The following is a 12,112-nucleotide window of genomic DNA, read 5'->3' on the forward strand; positions in this document are numbered from 1 at the left end:
TATCTATCCCAACGCTCCTTCAGCGTTACCTATAACGCTACCACCTCCCCCTCTCTCCCCCTCTCTGTTGAGGACCCCCAAGGCTCGGTCCTTCGGGCCCCTTCTTTTCTCCATCTACACCTCCTTCCTCGGCAAACTGATACATTCCTACGGCTTCAACTATCATCTCTACGCCAATGACACGCAAATTTACCTCTCCACCCCTCGCCTCACCCCTTCAGTCTCCGCCCGTATCACCCAGCTACTGAACGACATATCAGACTGGATGTCGCTCCATTTCCTCAAATTGAACCTTTCCAAAACCGAGCTCTTGATTTTCCCCCCCAGCCCGTGCCCCCCCACCCTCTCCATTATGACCAACAACGCCACCATCAGTCCCACCCCACAAGCCAAAGTCCTAGGCGTCACTCTAGACTCAAACCTGTCCTTCCAGCCCCATGTCCAATCGTTGGCAAACTCATGCAGGCTCCACCTCCGCAACATCTCCAAAATACGTTCGTTCCTAACCCCAGACACTACTAAACTGCTCGATCACTCCCTTATTATCTCACGTCTGGACTACTGCAACTCCTTTCTCACTGGCCTACCTCGTCGCAGACTATCCCCGCTTCAGTCTATCCTGAACTCAATGGCCAGACTCATCCACCTTACCAACTGCTTCTCTTCTGCCACCCCCCTCTGTCATTCCCTCCACTGGCTCCCAATTGCCAAACGCATTAAATTCAAACTACTAACACTGACATACAAAGCCATTCATAATGCTGCCCCAAACTACCTCACTGAGCTGATACCCAAATACCACCCTACCCGAAATCTTCGTTCCTCACAAGACCTCCTACTTTCTAGCTCCCTGGTCCCCACCTCCCACGCCCGACTGCAGCACTTCTCTAGGACTTCCCCCATCCTCTGGAACTCACTACCCCAATCCATCAGACTGTCCACCTACCCTCCTCACCTTTAGGCGCTCCCTGAAAACCCATCTCTTCAGGGAAGCCTACCCTGCCCTCACCTAACAGCCGAGCTCCTCCTACCACTCCATCCCCCACAGCCACTTCCTCCTGTACCACTATCCCCTCCCTCCTAGATTGTAAGCTCAAAAGAGCAGGGCCCTTGATCCCCTTGTGTATTGTATTGTTACTGTCTTGTCTCATGTACTGTCCCCCACTATAATGTACAGCGCTGAGCAAACTTTTTAGCGCTATATAAATACTGTATAATAATAATAGGGATCACACAAGGAATGTCTTGGAATATAATGTTTCTTGGGAAACAGAAAGTGAAATTTGGTGTATTATTCAGGGGTGGACTGACAACTCATGGGGCCCCTGAGCAATAGGGGATCATGGGGCCCCTGTGTCCTTGCCCAAACTCAAAAAAGCCTATGAAAAAGGTACCAGGGGCATTTCATGGGGCCCCCAACTGACCCCGGGCCCTCGGGCAGTGCCCGAGTTTCCAAATGGTCAGTCCGCCCCTGGTATTTTTTAATGATGACCAATGTGCCAATTTATTTGAAGCCATGCATGGAACTCTAAAAGCTGCCAAACGTAAGAAGATTTAAAGAACCTGGGAGTCGAAAAATACTAATAGAGAAAAACAAAACAGAGGGCGCCTAGAGCTCCGAGGAAGAGGCTAGCCCTCGAAACGCATCAGCCACTTTGGATGTCTGTCATTCTCATCACCATTCAGAAACGCAGTGCGAATTGGACAGAGCGGTCTCATATGATGTGCTTATATTCATGTACTTTTGTGAGTAGAATACCTTCTTTTAAATTTAATAAATATTATTATTATTATTATTATTATTATTATACAGGATTTATATATTATTATTATACAGGATTTATATATTATTATTATTATACAGGATTTATATATTATTATTATACAGGATTTATATATTATTATTATTATACAGGATTTATATATTATTATTATACTGGATTTATATATTATTATTATTATACAGGATTTATATAATATTATTATACAGGATTTATATATTATTATTATTATACAGGATTTATATATTATTATTATTATTATTATACAGGATTTATATATTATACAGGATTTATATATTATTATTATTATACAGGATTTATATATTATTATTATTATTATTATTATACAGGATTTATATATTATTATTATTATTATACAGGATTTATATAATATTATTATACAGGATTTATATATTATTATTATACAGGATTTATATATTATTATTATTATTATACAGGATTTATATATTATTATTATTATACAGGATTTATATATTATTATTATACAGGATTTATATAATATTATATAATATTATTATACAGGATTTATATGGCGCCAACAGTTTGCTCAGCACTTTACAATATAACGGGAGACAGTACAGCAACAATACAGTTCAATACAAGAGGGATAGGAGGGCCATACTTTTAAAGGCAATGCACAAGGCTGGTGCGCCCTCCATTTGTTTTTCTCTATTAGTACAAGTCCAAAACATTTTGCTACTTTAACCACTTCAAGTCCGGACACTTTCACACCCTTCCTGTCCAGGCCAATTTTCAGCTTTCGGCACTGTCACGCTTTGAATGACAATTGTACAGTCATGCGACACTGTACCCATATGAATTTTTTAGCATTTTTTTGAGACAGATAAAACTTTATTTTGGTGGTATTTATTCACCACTGGGATTTTTATTTTTATACATGAAAAAATCCAAAAATTTTGAAAAAAAGGTGTTTTTCTTATAAAATTTTGCAAATAAATAATCTTGGCCAAGATGTATTCATCTATCTGTTTAGTTAAAAAAAAATAACCCAAATTAGTTGATGACCAAAAATTATAATTTTTTAATTTTGTTTACATTTTTATTTTTTTTTACATGTTGGTTTTTTTTTTTTACATACTGTCGCCCTAGTAGTACAGTGTCAACATAGTGACACTGTACTACTTGTGAGGGTTGATGAAGATTTGTTTTTCTTTTTTTACACCGATTGCTGTTACACCCATAAAGGCTGTAAAAGCAATCATTTTTCCTTCTCTCTGGCTGCATTCTTGCAGCCATTGAGAAATACTGTGTGAGCTGTGATTGGTCCCAGCTTGCCACATGGTACAAGGCTGTTGTGAATAGCCTTGTACCGTGTGACCTCTGTGATCATTCACAGATTTCACACTTAGTAAGCAATGATGTCAGGAAGTGACATCTTGCTTACTACTATGCATGTGATCACTGATTGGCCAATCAGTGATTACATGATCGGGACCTCACACAGAAGTCCTGTACAGCGATCGGTGTTCCGCTGTGTCCGGAGGACATAGCGGGTGCCGCGCGCTCGCAGGCAATGGAAGCAGAGGGGCATTTAGAAACGTTCACCCACACCTGCAGGGCTCCCGTCCGGCCCATGCAGATAAACTGCTGGACAGGAGCCATGCTGGAGAGGATGGACGTCTCTAAATGTCCCCCCACTTCCACTGCCTGTGCGCGTTCCCTGGGACCGCGCGGCACCCGCTGTCTGCCGGACACAGCGGAAAACCGATCACTGTACTAGGTCCCCTCTGTGTGAGTTAAAAGGCAACCCATTGCATTTTATTTATTAGGTGCAATACTTAAAAGTTAATTCTTTTAACATTTTTTAGTTTTATAATTACCACATCTAGCCAGTGGGATGCGCTGTCTCCAGCCATTTTCCTTCACCTTTAAAATGGATCCAAACCCTATCTGGATGACATTGGGTTTGCCAAGTCACTGTGTATTGTGACAGCTGCCATTTCATTTTTTGCATCCTTTTTTGCATCTGTGTTCGGATCTCCTGCAGGCCGATTTTGGCCACTTTTGCTTATATGCACTCAATCCAGCCTCCAAGTTCTGATTGGCTCTTCACTGGCTTACAAAAGTAGGCCATGCCTGTGCGAGTGTGTGTGGACATGGCTGTAGTGCTGGGGGAATATCTCCCAACTGTCTGGGATGAGAAAGACGGACACCTTCTTACACGATGTAATTAGGCAATGGAAATATCCCCACCACAACCCCGGTTCTGTAGATCATTAGGAACTTACAGTATATGCCAAAAATGACTGATTAAACCAAGAATTCTTTGTTTCCACCATTACTTTTTCTTTATATTGTTTTTTGCCACACTTGCCTGTTCTATGCTCCAGGGCCATGTTTTGCTCCTGTGCAAGGCCACTGGCTGCAGCCAATCAGTGTCTGCCAGCACCTCAGCCAATTGTCAGCTGAGCTCTGACTTAAAACCAGAATGTGCGTTGTTCGCCATTTGAGAAACAAGTCCACACGCTAGCAGTTGGACCCCCAGTGTTCCCAGGGGACTTTTAAAGTGTTTCCAAGTACGTTTGTGACCTCCAGTGAATTGTCAAGTGTTTACCAGTGCCTCTGTAACCTCCAGTGTTCCCATTAACCTGTCAAATGTTTCCCAGTGCCTCTGTGGCCTCCAGTGTTCCCATTAACCTGTCAAGTGTTTCCCAATGTCTCCATGATTTTCAGTGTTCCCAGTTCCTCTGTGACCTCCAGTGTTCCCAATGACTTTTCAAGTGTTTCCCAGTGTCTCCATGACCTTCAATGTTCCCAGTGACTAGTCATGTGTTTCCCAGTGTCTCCATGACCTTCAATGTTCCCAGTGACTAGTCATGTGTTTCCCAGTGTCTCCATGACCTTCAATGTTTCCAGTGACTAGTCATGTGTTTCCCAATGTCTCTGTGACCGCCAGTGTTCCCAAGTGAGTTGTCAAGTGTTTTCCAGTACTTCTGTGACCTCCAGTGTTCCCAATGGACTTGTATAGTGTTTCCCAGTGCTTCTGTGACCTCTAGTGTTCCAGTGACTTACCAATTGTTTTCCAGTGTCTCTGTGACCTCCAGTGTTCCCAATGACTTGTCAAGTGTTTCCTAGTGTCCTCATGGCCCCCAGTGTTTTTATGATCTTTGTGACCTCTAGTGTTCCCAGAAACTTGTCAAGTGTTTCTCAGTGCCTTTGTGATCTCCAGTGTTTCCAGTGACTCATTGATTCTTTCCCAGTGCCTCTGTGACCTCCAGTGTTCCCAATGACTTGTCAATTGTTTCCTAGTGTCTCCATGACCTCCAGTGTTCCCAATGATTTGTCAAGTGTTCCCCATTGTCTCCATGACCTCCAGTGTTCCCAATGACTTATCAAGTGTTTCTTAGTGTTTCCATGACCTCCAGTGTTCCCAATGACTTGTAAAGTGTTTCCCAGTGCCTCTGACTTGCAGTGTTCCCAATGACTTGTCAAGTGTTTCTCAGTGCCTCTGTGTCCTCCAGTGTTCCCAATGACTTGTCAAGTGTTCACCAGTGTCTCCATGACCTCCATGTTCCCAATAACTTGTCAAGTGTTCCCCAGTGTCTCCCTGAGAGTGTCTCCAGTGTTCGCAGTGACTTGTCAAGTGTTTCCTAGTGTCTCCATGACATTCAGTGTTTCCAATGATTTGTCGAGTGTTTCCCAGTATCTCCATGACCTCTAGTGTTCCCAATAACTTGTCAGGTGTTTCTTACTGTCACCATGACCTCCAGTGTTCCCAATGACTTGTCAAGTGTTTCCCAGTGCCTCTGTGACTTCCAGTGTTCCCATTAACCTGTCAAGTGTTTCCCAGTATCTCCATGACCTTCAGTGTTCCTAGTACCTCTGTGACCTCCAGTGTTCCCAATGACTTGTCAAGTGTTTCCCAGTGTCTCCATGACCTTAAGTGTTTCCAGTGCCTCTGTGGCCTCCAATGTTCCCAGTGACTAGTTACATGTTTCCCAATGTCTCTGTGACCTGCAGTGTTCCCAAGTGACTTGTAAAGTATTTTCCAGTGCTTCTGTGACCTCCAGTGTTCCCAAGGGACTTTTCAAGTGTTTCCCAGTGCTTCTGTGCCCTCCAGTGTTCCCATGGGATTTATCAAGTGTTTCTCAATGCCTCTGTGATCTCTAGTGTTTCCAGTGACTTGTCGAGTCTTTCTTAGTGCCTCTGTAACCTCAGGTGTTCCCAGTGACTTGTCGAGTCTTTCCCAGTGCCTCTGTGACCTCCAGTGTTCCCAATGACTTGTCAATTGTTTCCTAGTGTCTCCATGACCTCCAGCGTTCCCAATAATTTGTCAATTGTTCCCCAGTGTCTCCATGACCTCCAGTGTTCCCAATGACTTATCAAGTGTTTCTTAGTGTCTCCATGACCTCCAGTGTTCCCAATGACTTGTAAAGTGTTTCCCAGTGCCTCTGACCTCCAGTGTTCCCAATGACTTTTAAAGTGTTTCCCAGTGCCTCTGACCTCCAGTGTTCCCAATGATTTGTCAAGTGTTTCTCAGTGCCTCTGTGACCTCCAGTGTTCCCAATGTCTTGTCAAGTGTTCCCATGACCTCCAGTGTCCCCAATAACTTGTCAAGTGTTCCTCAGTGTCTCCATGACCTCCAGTGTTTTCAATGGTTGTCAAGTGTTTCCCAGTATCTCCATGACCTCCAGTGTTCCCAATGTCTTGTCAAGTGTTTCTTCGTGTCTCCATGAGCTCCAGTGTTCCCAATGTCTTGTCAAGTGTTTCTTCGTGTCTCCATGAGCTCCAGTGTTCCCAATGACTTGTCAAGTGTTTCTTAGTGTCTCCGTGACCTCCAGTGTTCCCAATGATTTGTCAAGTGTTTCCCAATGCCTCTGTGCCTTCCAGTGTTCCCAATGACTTGTCAAGAGTTCCCCAGAGTCTCTATGACCTCCAGTGTACCCAATCACTTGTCAAGTGTTTCCCAGTGTCTCCAAGACCTCCAGGGTTCCCAATGACATGTCAAGTGTTTCCTAATGTCTCCATGATTTTCAGTGTTCCTAGTGTCTGTCCAGCCTGTACCCAGCTCCTGTGTGTCCTAGTGGTCCCAGCATTTCCCAGCGTCATCAGTTATTCCAGCCTGTGTACTCCAGTCTTTGACCAATACCCTTCTGTGATCCTCATGTTCCCTAGCTTGTTTGACTTAGCTTTAGCTCATCCATCCATCCATCCCATTGGGATCTTCCGGTCCCCTCACATCAGACTCTCACCCGGCGAGAGCCTCTGGCAGACTCCTCTACCACTGGTGGGTATACCCGGTAGTTGCGACCTGGTCTCAGAGCGCTCCAAGTCCATCCCCACCATCAGGGGCTCTGGTGAACAAGTGCTCCGGGACTTAGACTCCGCGCTCCTGGCCAGTGGGTTGCTAGAGGTGCTGCCAGGTGGTCCCTTACACTGTGATTGGTCACAGTAATCACATGGTACAGACTGGGCCAATCACAGACCATCTGTGTCCTGTGATTAGCTGTGGCCAATCACCGCTATTCACAACAAAAAACACTGAATGAATTGAGTTCACTCAGTTAAATGCTTGCCTATAGCAGTGAAATTCATTGCTATAGGCAATCATAATGTGAAAAAGCAAAATAAATACTGATCACTTCCCCAGAGTAGTAAAATGTTACTATAGTTGCCAGGGGCGGACTGACAACTCATGGGGCCCCTGGGCAATAGGGGATCATGGGGCCCCTGTGTCCTTGCCCAAACTCAAAAAAGCCTATGAAAGGGGCATCTCTGGTCATAGTGTTTTATAAAAAAAATTGTAAACAAAAATGTAATAAAAAATACAAAAATACAGTTGAAGGAGGTACAAAGATCCACAGCTCAGGTGGGAGAATCTGTCCACAGGACAACTATTAGTCGTGCACTCCACAAATCTGGTCTTTATGGAGGAGTGGCAAGAAGAAAGCCATTGTTGAAAGAAAACCATAAGAAGTCCTGTTTGCAGTTTGTGAGAAGCCATGTGGGGGACACAGCAAACATGTAAGAAGGGGCTCTGGTCAGTTGAGACCAAAAATTAAAACTTTTTGGCCTAAAAGCAAAACGCTATGTGTGGCGAAAAACAAACTCTGGACATCACCCTGAACACACCACCATGAAACATGGTGGTGGCAGCATCATGTTGTGGGGACAGGGAAGCTGGTCAGAGTTGATGGGAAGATTGATGGAGCCAAATACAGGGCAGTCTTAGAAGAAAACCTGTTAGAGTCTGCAAAAGAATTGAGACCGGGGCGGAGGTTCACCTTCCAGCAGGACAACAACCCAAAACATCCAGCCAGAGCTACCATGGAATGGTTCAGATCAAAGCATATTCATGTGTTAGAATGGCCCAGTCACAGTCCAGACCTAAATCCAATGGAGAATCTGTGGCCAGACCTAAAAATTGCTGTTCCCAGACGCTCTCCATCCAATCTGACAGAGCTTGAGTGATTCTGCATGAATGGGCAGAAATGTCCCTCTCTAGATGTGCAAAGCTGGGAGAGACTTTCCCAAAGACTTGTAGATGGAAGTGCAGTATTGCAAAGTATTGACTCCGGGAAGCTGAATACAAATAGGTATACCCTGAGGAAGTCACATGACAGACCGTGACGTAACGCGTAGGTACACCAGTGGAAGGAGCTTCCGGTGCGTGGTGACATCACATCCGGCGTAGGCGCCATCTTGGTGCACCCATTTTTGATCATCCAGGCAGTACACCCATACTGTGGTGTAAAAGCCTGATTGTATCTTTCAAACCGTGAGTGGGTAATTTTATTTATATAGTCTGCAGTAATAAACGATTTTACACTATGTTGGCCATTCTCTGTCTTACTATCGGGGCCGTATAAGGAGAGGTACATACGCAGGAGTGGCACGAGTGGCACGAGTGGCTGGAGGTGGAATACATATAAGGAGTTAAAGAGTACCACCACCATTGCTGAGAAGACTACCCAGGACTGGGAGGACCGTAGTATTGATACATAAGGCTCAGAAGGAAGGGAAGGCACCTAGGACCACCTAATGCACCCGCACAGCAGCACCACCATCCAAGCAGCTGCTCCTGCACGGCAACACCACCACTCAGGCAGCACCACCACTCAGGCAGCTATGGCCCCTGGCTGGGCCCCACACGTCATCACTACTACTCATCCAACCTCCCTGCCTGGTACGACCAGGCAACCCGCACGGCAACACCACCACCCAAGCAGCTGTGCCCGCACAGCAGCACTACCACTCAGGCAGCCACGGCACCCGGCAGGCCCCCCACACACCATCACCACTCCTCTACCAACCTCCCGGCCTGGTACAACCACACCACCTGGGGACACCACTCCGTGGCTAGCCGCACACCTCACAGACACCCCAGCGGACTCCCTGACCCTCTCCGCCGACGCAAAGAGCCACCCCTGCAAGACCAGGCTGCCGCAGCCCCTGACAGGATCCAGCACGGCATCACTACCACCTGACCCCGCACCATCCGTGGCCACTACCCCGCAGCCAGGCGCGGCCGCTCAACCTCAGGCTCAGGCGCTCAGGTCCTCACCCGGACAGCAGAGAACCCCAAGGCTCCCTACAGCGTCCCCTGCATCCGCCTACCCTCATCCTTCTGCCTGGGACCTCCACCTGGTCCTTGTACCCTGCCAGCAAGTCTCCGCAAGAGCACGCGCACCCTCCCGCAAGATACCGTCACACAATGCTCCTGATCCGACCACCCAGACACCACTCATGCCAACCCCGACCCAGCTTGATCCAACGAACAAGAAACAGCTGCATAACGCTCCAGACCCGACCACCCAGAGACCCAGCTCAACTTCACCTAAAGACTAGAACCCTAGATGTAGACACGCACGCCGAACTATCTCCAGTCAAGCGCCCCTGGCAACTATCCATCCACACCCGATCGCCTCTCCCTACCCCCCTAACTTCAGCTACCAGAAGACACAGCAACGAGATACACCACTGCACGATGGACTATCGGCAGCCAAGCCTCCCACCACTCCTGTCCGCCACCCCGTGCACCTCCCTAAAATGCCTCTTCCACTCCTCCTTCTCATATTCCTCTCCTTCATTCCCAAAATCTATTCACTACACCCCTCTGCTCCTCCCAAACAACTGTATATTGTGTCCTCACTGCTTCCTTCACCCCTCTACGGCACCCACCACCTCCTCCTAATACTCTACTCTCCCACTGACCCGAACACCTCCACTGGTAGACTGACGCGCTCCTACACATCCCGCTCCCATGCCACCTTTCTCACCCTTCTTCTCCTCCTAACCGCGGGGGACGTCTCCCCGAACCCTGGCCCTCCACCACCACCCTCACCCACACAGCACCCTCCCGCTCCACATCCTGCCGCAACCCCTGTAACCTAATATCTGTCCCCCTGCTCCCTAAAACCACCCCCCTGTTTTCGTGTGCACTCCTGAATGCCCGGTGTGCAACAAACTCACTGCCATCCACGACCTCTTTGTTTCCCGCTCTCTCAACCTCCTAGCGATCACGGAAACCTGGATCCAGGCCACAGACTCTACCTCCCCTGCTGCACTCTCCTATGGAGGTCTCATCTGGACCCACTCACCCAGACCTAACGGTCGTAAAGGTGGTGGGGTTGGTCTGCTCCTGTCACCACAGAGCACCTTCCGAGTCCTCCCAAACCCCCCCTCTCTATCCTTCTCCTCCTTCAAAGCCCATTCCATCCGACTATTCTCCCCAACCCCCCTAAAGATTGCCGTAATCTACCGACCTCCCGGATGCGTATCCCACTTCCTTGATGACTTTTCCTCATGGTTACCCTTCTTTCTCTCCTCCAAGCTACTCACCATCATCCTTGGGGATTTCAACATCCCTGTCAACATCGACAACCCGGCCTCATCCCAACTCCTCCACCTAACTTCCTCTTTCGCACTCTCACAGTGCATTAAATCAACCACCCACTTCGACGGAAACATCCTAGACCTTGCCTTCTCCCACTTCTGCGCTCCCCGCAACCCCCTTCCCTCTCTCTGACCACAACCTTATCACCTTCTCTGTCTCCTCATCCTCTAACCCCTACCCCTCCAAATGCCATACTACTACCAGCCGAAACCTCCGCAACCTGAACCCTGCCCCCCTCCACTCTGCAGCTGATCAACTCCAGGACAGCATCCTCCCCCTGTCCTGCCCCGACCTGGCTATGACTGCCTACAACAATGCGCTGTCAGCCGCCCTTGACTCACTAGCGCCTTTAACCACACGAAACATCCGACCCCGACCCCGACCGCTCCAGCCCTGGCAGACTGATCACACCAAAACTCTCAAACGACACAGTCGTGCCCTGGAGCGACTATGGCTCAAAACCAGATCCCAGCAAGCCTTCACCCGCTATAAATCTGCCTTCCACACCTACACCTCCTCCCTCCAAGCTGCCAAACAAGCCTACTTCCTGACCCTCATCAAAGCCCTCTCCTCCCATCCTCGCCGACTCTTCTCCACCTTTAACTCTCTACTCTCTCCACCCCCACCTCCACCCAGCACCTCACTCACCGCCCTTGAGATTGCCAATCACTTTAAAAACAAAATTGACACAATTCGCAAGGACATCACCGCTGCTCAAACTCCCTCCAAACCCGTCCCCTCTCACACAGTTACCCCCTCATCCCCCCTCTCCCTCGACCTCACCACTGCTCCGACCTCCACCCCACCTAACATTCCTCACACTGCAGCCCCCTCAACACTCCACACCTTCGACCTTACTACCATCGAGGAGGTCACCAAGATCCTCTCTAATGCCCGCCTCACCACCTGCCCCCTCGACCCTATCCCCTCACAACTCCTACGATCTCCCTCCCCCTTCATCCTACGTTCCCTCACCCACATCCTACTCCTTGACCTCTCCGCGGCCTTCGACACAGTCGACCACCCCCTCCTCCTCAAAAAACTACACTCTCTCGGCCTCAGAGATTCCGCTCTCTCCTGGCTCTCGTCCTACCTATCACAACGATCCTTCAGCTTTACCTTTACCGCTACCACCTCCCCCCCACTCCCCCTCTCTGTTGGGGTCCCTCAGGGCTCCGTCCTCGGGCCCCTTCTATTCTCCATCTACTCCTCCTACCTTGGCCAACTCATACACTCTCATGGCTTCAACTACCACCTCTATGCCGACGACACACAAATCTATCTCTCAACCCCTCGCCTCACCCCCACAATCTCCGCCCGAGTCACAAACCTACTAAACGACATATCAGACTGGATGTCTCTCCACTTCCTTAAACTGAACCTCTCCAAAACCGAGCTCCTAGTCTTCCCCCCAGCCCGCACACCACCCCCCATTGACTTCTCCATCACGTCC

The sequence above is a fragment of the Staurois parvus genome, unplaced genomic scaffold (assembly GCF_062004578.1).
Source record: "Staurois parvus isolate SC_StPar_1 unplaced genomic scaffold, SC_StPar_1.0 ptg000463l, whole genome shotgun sequence".
Lineage (NCBI taxonomy): Eukaryota > Metazoa > Chordata > Amphibia > Anura > Ranidae > Staurois > Staurois parvus.